The following is a 14,636-nucleotide window of genomic DNA, read 5'->3' on the forward strand; positions in this document are numbered from 1 at the left end:
CAGACCCAACCGCAAGAGCATCTGCAATCCTGGTATCGCCAGGCTTTGCCTCTCTTGACTCAGAAAGGGCAGCAGAGCCAACACGAAGAATTCGGCTTCTGTGAGTCCATCAGCCAGTGAGACAGAGTCATGCTCTGCAGGTGGAACAAGCAAAGTGACTTAACCAGGGAGGGACAGGGGTCGGCCTCGGTGGATGCTGCCTCCGCCCCACTAGCCTTCCAGAGGCCATGATCTGAGGCCACATCTGTCCCGCCAGCACCTGCCAGGACCTGCCAGCCTCAGGGTCCCGCCACTGCAGCGTGATAAGGTGGTGGGAACCTCCTGGCTTTGAAAAGAGCCTGTGTTTGATTTCAGGTTGTACTACAAAGCTGTGATCATCAAGACAGTGTGGTACTGGCACAAAAACAGACACAGAGATCAATGGAACAGAATAGAGAATCCAGAAGTGGACCCTCAACTCTGTGGTCAACTAATATTTGGCAAAGCAGGAAAGAGTATCCACTGGAAAAAAGACAGTCTCTTCAATAAATGGTGCTGGGAAAATTGGACAGCCACATGCAGAAGAATGAAACTGGACCACTCTCTTTCACCATACACAAAGATAAACTCAAGGTGGATGAAAGATCTAAATGTGAGACAAGAATCCACCAAAATCCTAGAGGAGAACACAGGCAACACCCTTCTTGAACTTGGCCACAGCAACTTCTTGCAAGATACATCCAGAAAGGCAAGGGAAACAAAAGCAAAAATGAACTATTGGGACTTCATCAAGACAAAAAGCTTCTGCGTAGCAAAAGAAACAGTCAACAAAACTAAAAGACAACCTACAGAATGGGAGAAGATATTTTCAAATGACATATCAGATAAAGGGCTAGTATCCAAGATCTATAAAGAACTTATTAAACTCAACACCCAAGAAACAAACAATCCAATCATGAAATGGGCAAAAGACATGAACAGAAATCTCACAGAGGAAGACATAGACATGGCCAATAAGCACATGAGAAAATGCTCCGCATCACTTGCCATCAGAGAAATACAAATCAAAACCACAATGAGATCCCACCTCACACCAGTGAGAATGGGGAAAATTAACAAGACAGGAAACAACAAATGTTGGAGAGGATGTGGAGAAAGGGGAACCCTCTTGCACTGTTGGTGGGAATGTGAACTGGTGCAGCCACTCTGGAAAACTGCGTGGAGGTTCCTCAAAGAGTTAAAGATAGAGCTGCCCTACAACCCAGCAATTGCACTGCTGGGGATTTGCCCCAAAGATTCAGATGCAATGAAACACTGGGACACCTGCACCCCGATGTTTATAGCAGCAATGGCCACAATAGCCAAACTGTGGAAGGAGCCTCGGTGTCCATCAAAAGATGATGGATAAAGAAGCTGTGGTCTATGTGTACAATGGAATATTCCTCAGCCATTAGAAACGACAAATACCCATCATTTGCTTCAATGTGGATGGAACTGGAGGGTATTATGGTGAGTGAAATAAGTCAATCAGAGAAGGACAAACATTATATGGTCTCATTCATTTGGGGAATATAAAAAATAGTGAAAGGGAATAAAGAGGAAAGGAGAGAAAATGAGTGAAAATATCATGGTGACAGAACATGAGAGACTCCTAACTCTGGGAATCGAGCAAGGGGTAGTGGAAAGGGAAGTGGGCAGGGGGATGGGGTGACTGGGTGATGGGCACTGAGGGGGGCACTTGATGGGATGAGCACTGGGTGATATGCTATATGTTGGCAAATTGAACTCCAATAAAAAAAATAATAAATCATTTCAAGGAGAAAAAAACAAAACAAAACAAAACAAAACAAAGGAAAGAGCCTGCGTTTGAGGGGGTTATGTGAAGTGCAGCCCTGCCTCGTGAGGTAAGGACCAGGTCATTCAGACGCTCCCCTCCACTTGTTCCTCATCACCCCTTCCTCTTCTCTGGAAAACGGGAAGGCCTGGGTGGTGGGCTGCTCGAGCTTCTCCAGTTAGCAACACCTTATAATGGCTAAAGCATCCACCTTAGGGAGGCTGTATGCGTACCACGGCCCTCACCCCGCTGTGGTTGGGACCTCAGGGTGGCCTCTCACTTGGCCAAGCCTACAGGGGTGGGCCAGGCGCCCAGGAGCTGCCCTGCTGGGGCTGGGGAAGACCCAAATCATGAGCCCGAGGGAGGGACAGATGTGAAATGGGTTGTTTGGTGTCCCCTCCCCCAGTCATAAAAAAGCCAGCACCATCACCCAGCAAGTGCGAATGCAACTCCAGCTTGAGGTCACACTGGACGATAGGGAGCAGCTTGCGAGGAGTGACACCGTCCTGCAGAGCACACCGCGTGGGGTGCAAGTTCGGCGCTGCTCCCCGGGAAATCGGCGGCCTCCGTGCAGAGAGGAGGGACCGGGAGGCCACACGCCCGCGGGGACGGAGGGTGGCCCGGCCACCGAAAGACGGATGCCATTTTCCAATCGCTGTGTCGCACACGCCTGAAGCAACACGACGTCGTGGTCCGCTCTACTCGAATACAAAAAATTACAATTAAAAAAAGCAACAGAGTCCGATCCATCTGGAGAAGTTACAAAAGAAACAGCAAGCTGCATCCGAAGAAAGGAGAAGGAAGGAGCAAAAATAGGAAGGCGAATGGATGCGCGAAGAAACAAACAGGAGCCACAGAACGGGACGTTGGTTCCTGGCGAAGACGGAGCAAACCGTGAAACTTCTGGAAAAAGGACAGAAGGAAAGATCCGACAGCTGGGCCTCTCACCGGGGGTGCGTCCTGGGGGGACTGAAGCTACCTCTCCAGTCGGCTTCTCCTTCTCAAAATCAGGAAATACAATGTCCGCCCTACGTGTGCTAAGTGTCCAGCAGGTAGTGGCTATTGTCACGGTGGTGATGGTTGTAAATGTTCCTTCAGAGCCCCAGAGGGCTGCAGGGCCCGGGGTGGGGAGGACTGGGGGAGGGAGGACTAGGGGAGGGAGGGCTGGAGGAGGAGGTCAGGGAGAGAGTCAGGGGGAGGGAGGACTAGGGGAGGGAGGATTGGGGGAGGGAGGACTAGGGGAGGGAGGGCTGGGGGAGGGAGGACTTGGGGAGGGAGGGCTGGAGGAGGAGGTCAGGGAGAGAGTCAGGGGGAGGGAGGACTGGGGGAGGGGAGGGCCAGGGAGGGAGGACCAATTCCCTCCTGGGAGGAATCAGGGAGGAGCGACTTCCAGGCTAAGCTGAGGATAGGAACTCCTGGGAAGAGCAAGACAACCCAGGCTGGGAGGCTGGTGAGCCTGGAGCCCTGAGGCCCATCCCTTCCCCGTAAAACGTGGCTTGAGGGGAGAGGGGGTGACTCCCTTCTAGGCTGGCGCCCAGCAGCGGGCTGACATTTGAGGCCCAAGTGGAGAAACACCGGGGCCTGGCCGGGGCTCCCGCTCGGGCTCCTGCATTATGCAGCAGGGGTGAATAAGGGATAACGCGGAATGTTTCCTCAACCATTTGGTTAACGATCTCTGTCCGGGATGTTCAGGGCACCATGGCCTTGCCCAGCCTGCCCCTCTGTAGTTAACAGAATGATTTAATTGCCATCATCTCTCCGGGCTAGCTGAGATGTTATTTTCAGCTGGAAGCCAAGGAGCAAGTTTTCAACAGTCCAGGTCACCTTGTCCCAGAAGAAAGGAGTCCTGTGGGGCTCTGTGCACTTTCCCAAAGGCCAGTCTATCCAACAGGTGATAAACACCTTATGTTTTCCCAGGTAAAGAGAACTTGTATCTGGGGCTGGAAGCCTTAGCCTGTAAACTTATGGGGTCCTGCCTCTGGGGAGAAGGGGATTTGACCCAGCGTATCCTCTGCCCAAGCCTGCGGGCTCTGCTACCCCACAGGACGGTTTCAGTGGGGACCCAATCAGAGAGGGGGCTAATCGGGGTGAGCCTCCTTCCTCCCCTGAGGAAATGTCTCTAGACCTGGTTAGACAGAGGGAGGTTGTAATCCTCCTCAGAGGCCATAATGAAGACTTCAAGGTCACAGAAAGAGTATGGACCTTTCTGGAATATGTTCCCAATACCATAACCTACGAACTTGGGCTTCTCTAAAAATAGTCACGAGGCAATTGCCATGGGACCCAGCAGATACTCTCTGGTGTGAATTTATGATCACACAAAAATCTGTACGCCAGTGTTCACAGCAGCGGTACTTACAACGGGCAACACCTGGAAGTGACCAAACGTCCTCAAAAGGGTGCGCGGTAAGTTAAGTACAGCGGTGGTCCATGCCAAGGAACGCCTGTCAGCAGCAAAGAAGCAAACCATTGATCCACCCAACAACCTGGGCTCATCAAGAACTGTGCCGAGTTCAAAGAGCCAATCCTGAAAGTTTCCTTACTATTTGAGTCCATTTACATAACACTTTTGCCACAACAATAGTTTAAAGATGGAAGACAGGAGCTGGAAGGGGCGTGCGGTCACAGAGAACAGCCAGCGGGACCCAGTATCTGCTGTGCTGGTGGATCACACACTTGCACAGGTGATCGGAGTGCCCAGACACACGCAGATGAGTACAAATAAAGCTGGGGGAATCTGAGTGAGATGGTATCGTATGGGTGTCCATGTACCGATGGTCTTATTATACTACTATTTGCCAAGATGTTAGGAGAAAACCTGGTAAAAGGTACACTGGCTCTCTCTCTGGCTTATTTCTTGCACCTGCATGTGGGTCTATAATTATCTAGAAATAAAAGACACGACTTTAAAAAAAGGTTCTGATATAATGCTCAGTGCGGAAGGCAAACCACAAAACCCAACGTGTATTACGATCAGTAGGACTTTGAGACCTCAGAATGTACACCCATCTACTACAGTGAAACCATGGCCCACCCCACCCCATGGCCCCGCAATCCCGCTTCTAAATATATCCCTGGGAGAAATGTGGGCCTGTGGCCACCAGAAGATGTGTACAAGGATAATTGCAGCTTTATTCATAATAGCCAACAGTCAGACACAACCCAGGTGCTCATCGATAGCAGAACAACAGATTGTGTTATTTTCATCCCATGGAATCCTTAATGGGGCAGTTAAAAAGCACAATCTAGTGCCACACATTGATGAGTCTCACCGATAGGATGATGAGCAAAGAGGCCAGACACAATGACAGACTGCATGGCTCATTTATACGAAGTTCAAGAACAGGGAAAACTATTCCATAGCGACGGGTCAAAATAGCAGTTACCGGAAGGAATGGAGGGATTGCCTTCGAAGGGGGCCACACGGGCCTCCAGGCACCGAATGTTCTGCATCCTGATCAGGGTGGGAATATAACAGGTGTCTGTACGTGTGACAAACCACACACTTCAGACCTGCGCACTCTGCCGCGCGTCACACCTCAATATACTTTTTAAACAGAAAAAACATGCATGCCTAGATGCCTAGATGCCTAGATGCCTAGATAAACGAACAGAACGTGGGGCACCTGGAGGGACCCCCCCATCACTCCTCTCCTGGCTCTCTGTGTCTATCTGCAGCAGGACAGTGGATCCTGGGGAGGTGCTCAGAGGACTCAGGGCTGTGGGAAGAGTTGCTCCGGCAGGGGGGAGGGGGGGCTTGTTGGGGGAGGGGGCCAGTGGGGGCTTCAGAGTGGAGAGTGGCAGCCAGGGCCCCTCTTGCATCACACCAGGGCCCGGGGGGTGGGGGAGCACAGTGCCCAGCCTGCTCCCGGGAGGCCTGCAGACCCCAAGGACCCCAAGTGTGGGGTTCTCGGCAGCATTAGCCACTACCATGCGCATCAGGGATGTGGTGGAGGAGAAAAGGGACCTTAGGAAGAGGGAAAAAAGAAAAGAAGGAGTTAAAAGGAGCAGGGAAGAGAGAAGAGAAAGAGAGGCACTGGGTGGCTCAGGGCTTTATCCTGGGGTCCTGGGATAGTCCTGCATTGGGCTCCCCGCAGGGAGCCTGCTTCTCCCTCTGCCTGTGTCTCTGCCTCTCTCTGTGTCTCTCATGAATAAATAAATAAATTTTTTATTAAAATAAAAAGAGAGAAAGAAAGAGGACCACAGCCAGGTCTTCCAGAGTGTGGCCCCAGACCCACACCGCCAAGTCCCTGGAGGCGGAGGGGCTGTTGCTACCACTGTCCTCTTTTGCAAATGAGGCAACCAAGCCTCCAGACTGAACAGAGCTGAATGCAGGCAGCCAGAGTGCTGCTGGGGAGCAGAGGAGGAGTGGGGGAGAAAGCAGAAGGGGATCTCTGGCCAACAGGCATTTCCTGAGCACCTCCCACCCAGGGGCCCTCCTAAGATCCAGGTGGTTGAATGGGCAGCCACCCTGGCCACGCCCCAGGCCCGATGCTTGGTTCCACTGTCACCATGTGGAGATTCTTAGTGTTGGAATGAGGTCCTGCACAGCTTATTTCATGAAGTATGTCTCCATTCCTGAGTGCAGAAAAGAAGGCAACAGCCCACATCCCTCCCGCCCCACCTTTGAAGGATCATGGTTGGAGGCTGTGCCCACAGGTCAGGAGAAAGAGGGACAAGGGACCTGAGGGAAGCGGAGGAACCGAGCGTCTGCTGGCATCACAGGGAGGGTTGGGGAAAGGGCACCGATTGTCCTTTAAAGCTGGAGAGGCATAACTCAATTCTTTTTTACAATTTCATTACTGGGGGAAAAAATCTATCGGTCCCAGGAGCATTCTGCTCACAAAATTGAACTAAAAACAAAAGGGCACTCACTGTGTCTTCCCTGAGCTCTGAGTTGAGCTGGATGCCCATAAATCACTGACAAGTAGAGAAGGGAGAGCCTCGTTCCGCTCTGCTGTCACCCGCCTGCCCTGGTTCCGCCAGCAGAAGTGACAGGAAGGTGGTGCTGACCCAGAGGCATGCGTGTCAGTGCAGAGCGGGCCCTCTCCAGAACGGCGTGAGGGAGGGATCAGCACCCCCATTTAGAGCTGAGACGCTGTAACTTGTCCAGGGTCTCCTGGGGACCATGACCCCCACCCCCAGTATATTCATGCAACAGCACATTTTAATCCCCAAAAGGAGCTGTGCTGCCTCTTATTTTTGATCGTGGCTGATGGAGGCTGCTGGATCCCAGTGTCCCCCACCAGGATCTCTTCCCAAGATATTAGACATCGCTGGAGCCGAGCCTTCTCCTAGATCCTTCCAGATTCCAGCCGGGTTAGGTTAGCGCTCTCAGCTTCCTGTGCTCTCCCTCCCCTGACCCCACAAGGCCAGGATCTCTGCTTCCTTTGCCACTAAGACCCTGTGTCCAGACAGTGCCTGACAACACAGCAACACTCAATAATTTTTAATGAGAAAAACCTACTTGAGTGATGTTGGCTCTGGGGAAGTGGCCGTGACTGTTCCGGTCTCTGCGGCCTGGTGGCCCTGCAGTGAGCCCCAGGCAAGGACTGCGTGGAGCAGGGAGCTGGGACATCACCTAGAGGTCCTGACCCCACGACCAGGACAGCTCCTCCATGGCTCCTGAGTCATGCCCTCAGGCCCTGCCCAGTTCACAGGACACGGGTAGCCTTGGGGCCGGCCGGCGCCTCACATCCTGCTTACCCCAGTGCATTTCCCCGACAGGCCGCTCTTCTGAGCAACTGCAGGAACGCCAGGGGGCAAGAGAGGCCACGGGCTGGACTGGGAGCTGGACACAGGAGGCCTGACAGCTGCGGGGAAACACAGACAAGCTGACACAGCCCGGCTCCTCCACTCAGTCACCCATGCCAGCGGTCCTCTCTCCCTTTGGTGCCTCTTCCCTATTATTGCATGAAGATCAATAGCGGGTCTTTATTTTTTGTCTCTCTCCAAAGCTCTAGTGTGTATTGTCTCATTCAATCCCTCCAGCGGCCCTGGGGGCAGATGGGACCAGGGTCACCCTTGAGGAAGCTGGGTCAGCTCCAAGAGAGCTGCAGGAGTTGGCGGTCAGTGGCAGGTAGAGCCCTACTGCCGACTCGCTGCCTGGGGTCTGTGCTGACCCTCGGCCCAGTCTGTGCCAACCCCCCGCCTGGGGCCTGTGCCAACCCCCGGCCTGGGGCCTATGCCGACCCCAGTCTGGGGTCTGTGCCGATGCCCCGCCCAGGGTTTGTGCCAACCCGCCGCCTGGGGTCTGTGCAGACCTGCTGCCTAAGGTCTGTGCCGACTACCCGCCCGGGGCCTGTGCCGACTCCTCGCCTGGGGCCTAGGCCGACCCCAGTCTGGGGTCTGTGCCAACGCCCCGCCTGGGGCCTGTGCCTACTTGCCACCTGGGGTCTATGCAGGCCCCGTACCTATAAAGAGAGACTCCACAGGTATCTGCTCGGGGCAGAGGGTGCTCTAGGTGACCTCTCTTCTGATGAGGCCTGGGCCCCACATCTCAAAGCAGTCTGCAGCCCTGAGGCGCCAGCCCCCAGCCTAACAGGGGCTCTACGGGATGCTGCCTCTCCTGGCCTCTCTGTGCTAGTTTTCTAAAACGGCCTTCTGTCTGGCATCTGATTTCTAATCAAGCGTTCATCGCCTGTGTTTTCAAGGGGCTGTGGCTGGGAGGGAGGGGGGCCCAGGCCTCCTGCCCTCTCTGCTGCTACAAGGCATATGGGAGCCTCACGGCTCCTTTGAGCAGAAAGCACGGCTCTCTCTCCCCTCCAAGAAGGAGCAGGGAGGGGAGAGAGAGACCCAGGCCTTAAGTGACCCACCTCACAGCCAGAGCCTGTGTCTGCCCCCACTACAGGCCCAAATCGACTGCAGCCACCAAGGGTAGCTAAGCTAATCAGCCAGCCAGACATCATCTCCTTAGCATCATTCTGCCTCTCTCTCTCTCTCTCTCTCTCTCTCTCTCTCTCTCTCTCTCTCACACACACACACACACACACACACACCTCAGACAGGAAAACAAGACTGACAACTTGGCCTGTCCAGCTCCCCCACTTCAGGACCCATGACTTCTACTGAACGTCCTTCCCTGACTCCGGGGCCCTGGGCTGGGGGGTTGCTGGCTCCCCCACCGCTGAGATCAAAGCCAGGGAAGGGATTATGCAGCAACCTGGCCAAGCGACCCCTTCTCAGGAGGGAAGACATCTGTTTCCATGAAAACCAAGCCAACTCCCCAAGCATGATATATTTATGTTCTATAGCTCCAGCCACCTGCTCAGCCTCAAAAACAAATCCCAGGTTCCAGCCAAGGAGGAAATGCGACAGTTAATTGGGAAAATTGCAAATGGGTCATTCTAGGAGTGGAAAACGTGACAAGGGCTTCTATCAGGTGCAGGAGCTCAGGGCTGCAGAGACTGGGTGTTCCTGAGCACTTCTTCGAGCACGGAAGCCTGCAGAGAAAGGCAGTAGCACCCCTTCCTCAGGAGGGTCTGAGCCTGGGCCTCAGGGCGCTCCCCACCACTGGCCTTAGGGGTGGAGAAGCAGGGTGGAGCTCCTTGTGTCCCTGAGTACAAGAGAACCAAGAACACAAGAGAACGGGGCAGGCAGCCTGAAGGGTGGGCTGGGGCTCCTCCCCTGGTCCCTCTCACCTTGGATGAGGGTCACAGAATGGGCCACCCAGTCTCTATAAACTGATGTCAGCCAAGGCCGTGGAGGCTCATGGGCAAGCCATAAATCCCTCCCTGGGGGAGGACGAAGCCGGAGACCAGCTGCATAAGCAAGCATCATCAGGACTGCCTTAGTTCCCTTTCTGTTCCCCTAAACACTCATTGATCTTTCCTTAAAAAGCGGGGAGGTTCTCTCTGTCCCTTCTCTTCCCCCTGTTATGTATGTAACCCCTGCCTCTGGGTGTGGAGCCTCTTCCGCTGTGTGCTCCCGGGCACGTGAGCAGACCTAGTCTTTCCTCCTGCTATCCCATCTAGTCACAGTTAGGTTCGCGGGCTCCAACCACTGGACCCGAATCCGTGGAGGAAGTGGCTTTCCTCCCAACAGTTGGATGTGTTGCCTTGAGACGCAGCTCCAAGACAGCCCTGAGATAATTCCTCCGGGCAAGCAGACGAGGGCTTATGAAATGCCCAGAGGCAGTGGGCCGCCGTGGCCTTTCCAGGGAAGAGAAATCAGAAGAGCCATGATCATCTTCAATTTGGAAAATAGGAAAGGGCAGGCCGCAAACACTTGCCATGAGGAGCTCAAGTCGGGAACGCACGGTCGGGGCCCACTGCCTGTGGGGCACGGGGGCGCTGGCCCAGACCCCACCGCTCCCGCCTTCCCTCATCCTGGCCAGTCCCTGCCACCCCCCACGTAACCCACAGCCCGGCCTGACCCGCTGAGGTCTGGGGACCTGGGAGGACCTGGCTGCAGGACATCCCCCAGGAGGACCAGCCTCACCCTATCAGGCTCCCTGGGCCTCCTATCCAGGCTCTCGGCTTCCGTTTTGTCCCTCCGCCTCATCCTGGCCCGGGGCAGAGAGCAGAGGCGGGTAGAGCCAGGAGACAGGAAAGTCAGGGGATCTTCACCACTGCTGTGTCCTTTGCCAGCACCCAGCCGGCTCAGCACAGCCCGACAGTGCAGACCAGCAAGGCAGAACACTGCCTTCGTGCCCCAATGCACCGGATCCCCTAAGGCAGACCTACACAATGCCCTCTAGGGGGTTCCAGACCCTGCCCCTCCCAGTCTTGCCACCAGCTCGTAGGGTGTAGTCAAGGGCACTGTGGGCATTTACAGGTGGGCCTGGGCAGGGAGGAGATGTTTATCAGGCCCCTGCAGCCCAGCCGGCGGAGCCAGAGGCGGGCAGCTATCTCACGAACATTTACTGAGCCCTCACTATGGGGCAGGTGGAGCCAGACCCAGGGAAACTGAGGCAAGCACGGTGCAGTGGAGATGGTGCCGCACAGGGGCCCCTGTAACAGGGTTCACAGCAGGGAGGTGCTCCAGGGGAGGGCAGTGCAAGGCCAGAGCGCCGGGAGTCGGCACGCAACCCCGTCTTGAAACCAGCTGTGACCGACAGGTGTCTGTACCCAGGCATCAAACAGAACTCTACATCCATGCAAAGGCACCAGCTCCCATTCTTGCTCTTGAGGGATCTGCCGCCATGCCAGCATCAGCCCAGCCAAGTGAGGGGTGTCCCAATTCCTTCCTGGGTAAGAAGCTGTGCCTGCCCCACGCCGGGTGAAGGCTTCCCCCGGAGGGGCTGTGAGCAAACCGGCACCCCTATAAGCCAGTTCACATTGTGAGATGCCGGGAGAACCACAGGGTTTGGCAGATGACATGCAAGAGCAGGGCATGGCTCCTAGTCCCCTGGGGGCCGCTGTAGGGCAGAGCATGCAGGGGTACCCCCAGTACCCCGTGCCTGGAAGCTGGCCTCAGTCTCTAAGGCTGTAAAGTGGGATCACAATCACCCACATCCTGGGGCATCTTGGAGGATCAGACAAGACCTGGATGCCGGTCACCTCGCCCACTCGCCACAGTGAGCAGCTGCCAAGCCCCTGGCCTGCCCTGACCCTGAGGGAGGCCCTGGTGAGTACAGCCTGACATCAGGGGAGGGCCCACGGCCTGTCAGGATCCTGTCGGCTGACGTAGGTCTGCAGGGTATCAAGAGGGTGGCACGGGGACAGTTGCACTGGGGGGTGGGGGTGGAGTGGGGAGAGCAGGGCTCAGGAGACAGGCCATTGCCCCCACGGCGGGGCCCTGACCAGTCCCCACTGCCCGGCTCCTGCAGCGTCTCCCCCTCCTTCCCCCCCTGCTCCCCACACCTAGGGCAAGCTGTCCTGACTCTGGGTCTCACTCACCCCCCCGCCCCTGCTCTGCAAGGCCTGGTTAATTTAGAGGAGTAATTTTAATCAATTAGATGAAGTGTAAAATAACTGTTCTGCTCTGCTCAGGAAATGGGGCTTGTCATCTTTAAGGCTTTATTGAAAAGGCATTAAGATGGAATTGTGTGTCGCTGGCAGGTGGGCCGCAGAGGGGAGCTGCTGGGGCTGCAGAGAGCTCCCTGAGCAGGGCTCCATCTGCCGTGCCAGCCCCACCACTCAGTGAACCTGGGGTGGAAGGGCCCCCAGACCCCCTGACAACCCAGCGAACCCCTGGCAGCTGCAGACCTGGGCTGCTCACTGCCCTTCCACCTTCCAGCACCGCTGACTGTGGGAAGTATGTGTCTACACAGAGCCCAAGCCGCACCTCTGCCACCCCCAGTAACGTGGGCATGAGACGACGTGTGCATGTGGCACGTGGTGAGCAGTCCACACGGCCTCCAACCACACACTTATTCAAATAAGTCAGATGCAGCTTTTGCATGTCTCTTCCAGGGAAGGATTCTCCTGGTCTGGCCACCTATCCTCACAGGTCATGTTTTCAGCTCCGTCACCACCTTGATTGCCCAGGAGAGGACACCAGTCATAATAACCATGAGCCACAGGGCCACCCATTGGGAGGTCCCACAATTGGTCCCAGCCTGCTCCCAGCCAGAGACGTCATCCCACGGGGTCCCGAGAGGGCCTTGCCAGGAAACGAGCATGACTACCTCCAAAACGACCCCTCTAAAGTGTGGAGATTGAGAGAGCCAACGGGTAAAGTGGACTGTTCTCTGACTGGGCAGGGCATAAAGCCTTTTATTTGAGGAGCAGCCAAAGGATAATGGAATAAAATGAGGATACCTCCGCTTGTGGCCGGGGCAGCCCGTGGCAACCTGTCCCCATCTGTCTGGCAGAAAGGGCTGAGGCCAGCAGAGGAGCCTTACATCCCATGCGGGCCACCAGGACCAGGGGACCTGGGTCAGCGCATGCAGAACCCGCTTATCTCTGGGCCGAGTTCTCTGGCCACTCCCACACCTGTCTCCTAAAGTCCCCAAATTTAGAAGTCACCCTGAGTCTCTTCTCCCCGGGAGCGGTTTCCAAAATACGTGATGATCGACATCGTCTAAGCATAGACCTGGAGGCCCTGGCTGAACCCTAGTTCTGATGCTCTCATTCCAGCCACGTGGGAACACATTTATCACCTGGCACATGTGGATTTTATAGTGCGACCCCAAGTGATCCAATAATGATGATGATGATGCAAAGTTTGTCAGGTGCTTACTAAGTGCTAGTTCCTGTTCAAAGTCTATTAAGAAGTATCATCCCCACAACACACGGATGGAGGAGAGATAATCATTACTGGGACAAGGCAACGAGGGATCAGAGGGATTGTCACACAGCCTTGGCGCGCAGTGGAGCCAGGCACCGACATAGACGCAGACTCTGATAACGCTGCGCCTCTCTTTAAGGGTGAAAAAAACCCAACACAGTGGAGTATGCTCCCCGGGCTCCATTCAAAAAACGCCGAAAAAGAGCACATACTCCATTTAGAAACACTTCTGTGCAGTCTCTGTCTCTGGCTAAGGGGAAAATGAACTTACGTGGACCCATGTTTTCGATGCAGAGCAATGACGACGGGCATGTATCACCTCCTGGGGGTCAGACCACCCTGGGTACCATAATGTATTAGTTAGGAAACTGTGACCCAGGCTAAGGAGCATCCCTGATGTCACAGAGCTAAGAAGAGGCCGCACTAAGACTTGGACTTCCACCTGACTTGGAAGCCGGATGAAGCGCTTGCATTTGAATTAGAAATTGCCCTCTAGCCCAAGCAGAAATCAGGGAGGACGGGGAGGCCGTGGTGGTGAGAAGCGGCCAGAGGACCAGGGTCTGCACTTGACCGCTGGGGCTCTCTCCTCAGGCCCGGTGGCACCGTCTGCCCACAGTGCCCACCTGTCGTCCCGGTGATAAACGGGCTCCATCTGCTCATTTTGCACAGCACTCGTTTTGCAGACTTGGGGAAACTGAGACCCGGGCTGGGGGTTGGGAGGGGGGCTCTAAGAGACTCGCCCAAGGTCACACAGCAGGCCCCAGCAGCCCGAGGCGGGCGCTCAGGGCTCTCCCCGTCTAGGCCGGGCCTCTGCTCCCTCCCGGTGGAGGCTAACCCAGCCCCGGGAGGCAGGCCTGGCACATGGGCCTCTTTCTGCTATTTCTTCTCCCAACTCCGTGCCCTTTGGTTCCCCCGGGAACAGGCTGACATTCACCATGATTAGCTCGCTTCCCCCTCTACCCGCAGCCAAGAGCTAATTGTCCTGATTTCCTTCCAAGAACGGTCTCTCTGAATAGCCTTCGCAGGCACAATTAGGCAGGTTCAGCCTGGCTTTCACACTCCAGCTCTGAAAAAAAATCAAATCAGCGAGGAAGCGGAGCCTCTCGGAAGTTCTCTGAGAGCTTCTTTGTGCCGGGAACAAAGCACACACATAATTACCTGCTTAGCTGATGAGCACCGGACCCCAGGGCCCTGCTTGCCGGAGAGCCCGTCCCGCTGGCCGCCCCCACCAAGACCCCACCTCTCGCCCCCGCTGGCCGCTGCTGTGGCCAGCCGAGTGCACCTGTCTCCGGGGACGCGGAGTGGGGTGGCCTTCTCCGGAGGCCCGCTCCCTGGGCAGGCCCGGCCAGCTGCAACCACGGCCAGAGGCCCGGGTCGAATCAGCAAGGCGGCGGCCCCTGCAGACTAGCAAGTCCGATCCCCTCCTTCCAGAGCTGGAGCCCAGGTCACACAGCAAGTTCAGACAGGACCCCAACTTGAACCCGTCTCCCTGCGGGTGCCCTCGTCTCATGCTGGCCACTTGGCTGGTTTAAGATGCGCAGCCCTTTTTGCCAGAAAAAAAGTCGGCTTCCAGCCAAACAAAGAAAATAGGTTTTCCCTGCTGAAGTGGGGCAGGCATCGAATTGTCGGCGGGCCAAGGAAGCTGTTGCCA

General features: G+C 55.5%; 1 long non-coding RNA gene across 1 annotated transcript in view; it reads right to left on the reverse strand.

The window, feature by feature from the left end:
• Positions 1-2,397: 2,397 nt before the first annotated feature.
• Positions 2,398-14,636, reverse strand: part of LOC121491375 — a 28,160-nt gene continuing 15,921 nt past the window's right edge. The window contains exon 4 of the long non-coding RNA XR_005987948.1: positions 2,398-2,511. This is a non-coding gene — a long non-coding RNA (uncharacterized LOC121491375). The remainder of the gene's footprint in view (positions 2,512-14,636) is intronic.

This window comes from Vulpes lagopus, chromosome 5 (assembly GCF_018345385.1).
Source record: "Vulpes lagopus strain Blue_001 chromosome 5, ASM1834538v1, whole genome shotgun sequence".
Classification (NCBI taxonomy): Eukaryota; Metazoa; Chordata; class Mammalia; order Carnivora; family Canidae; genus Vulpes; species Vulpes lagopus.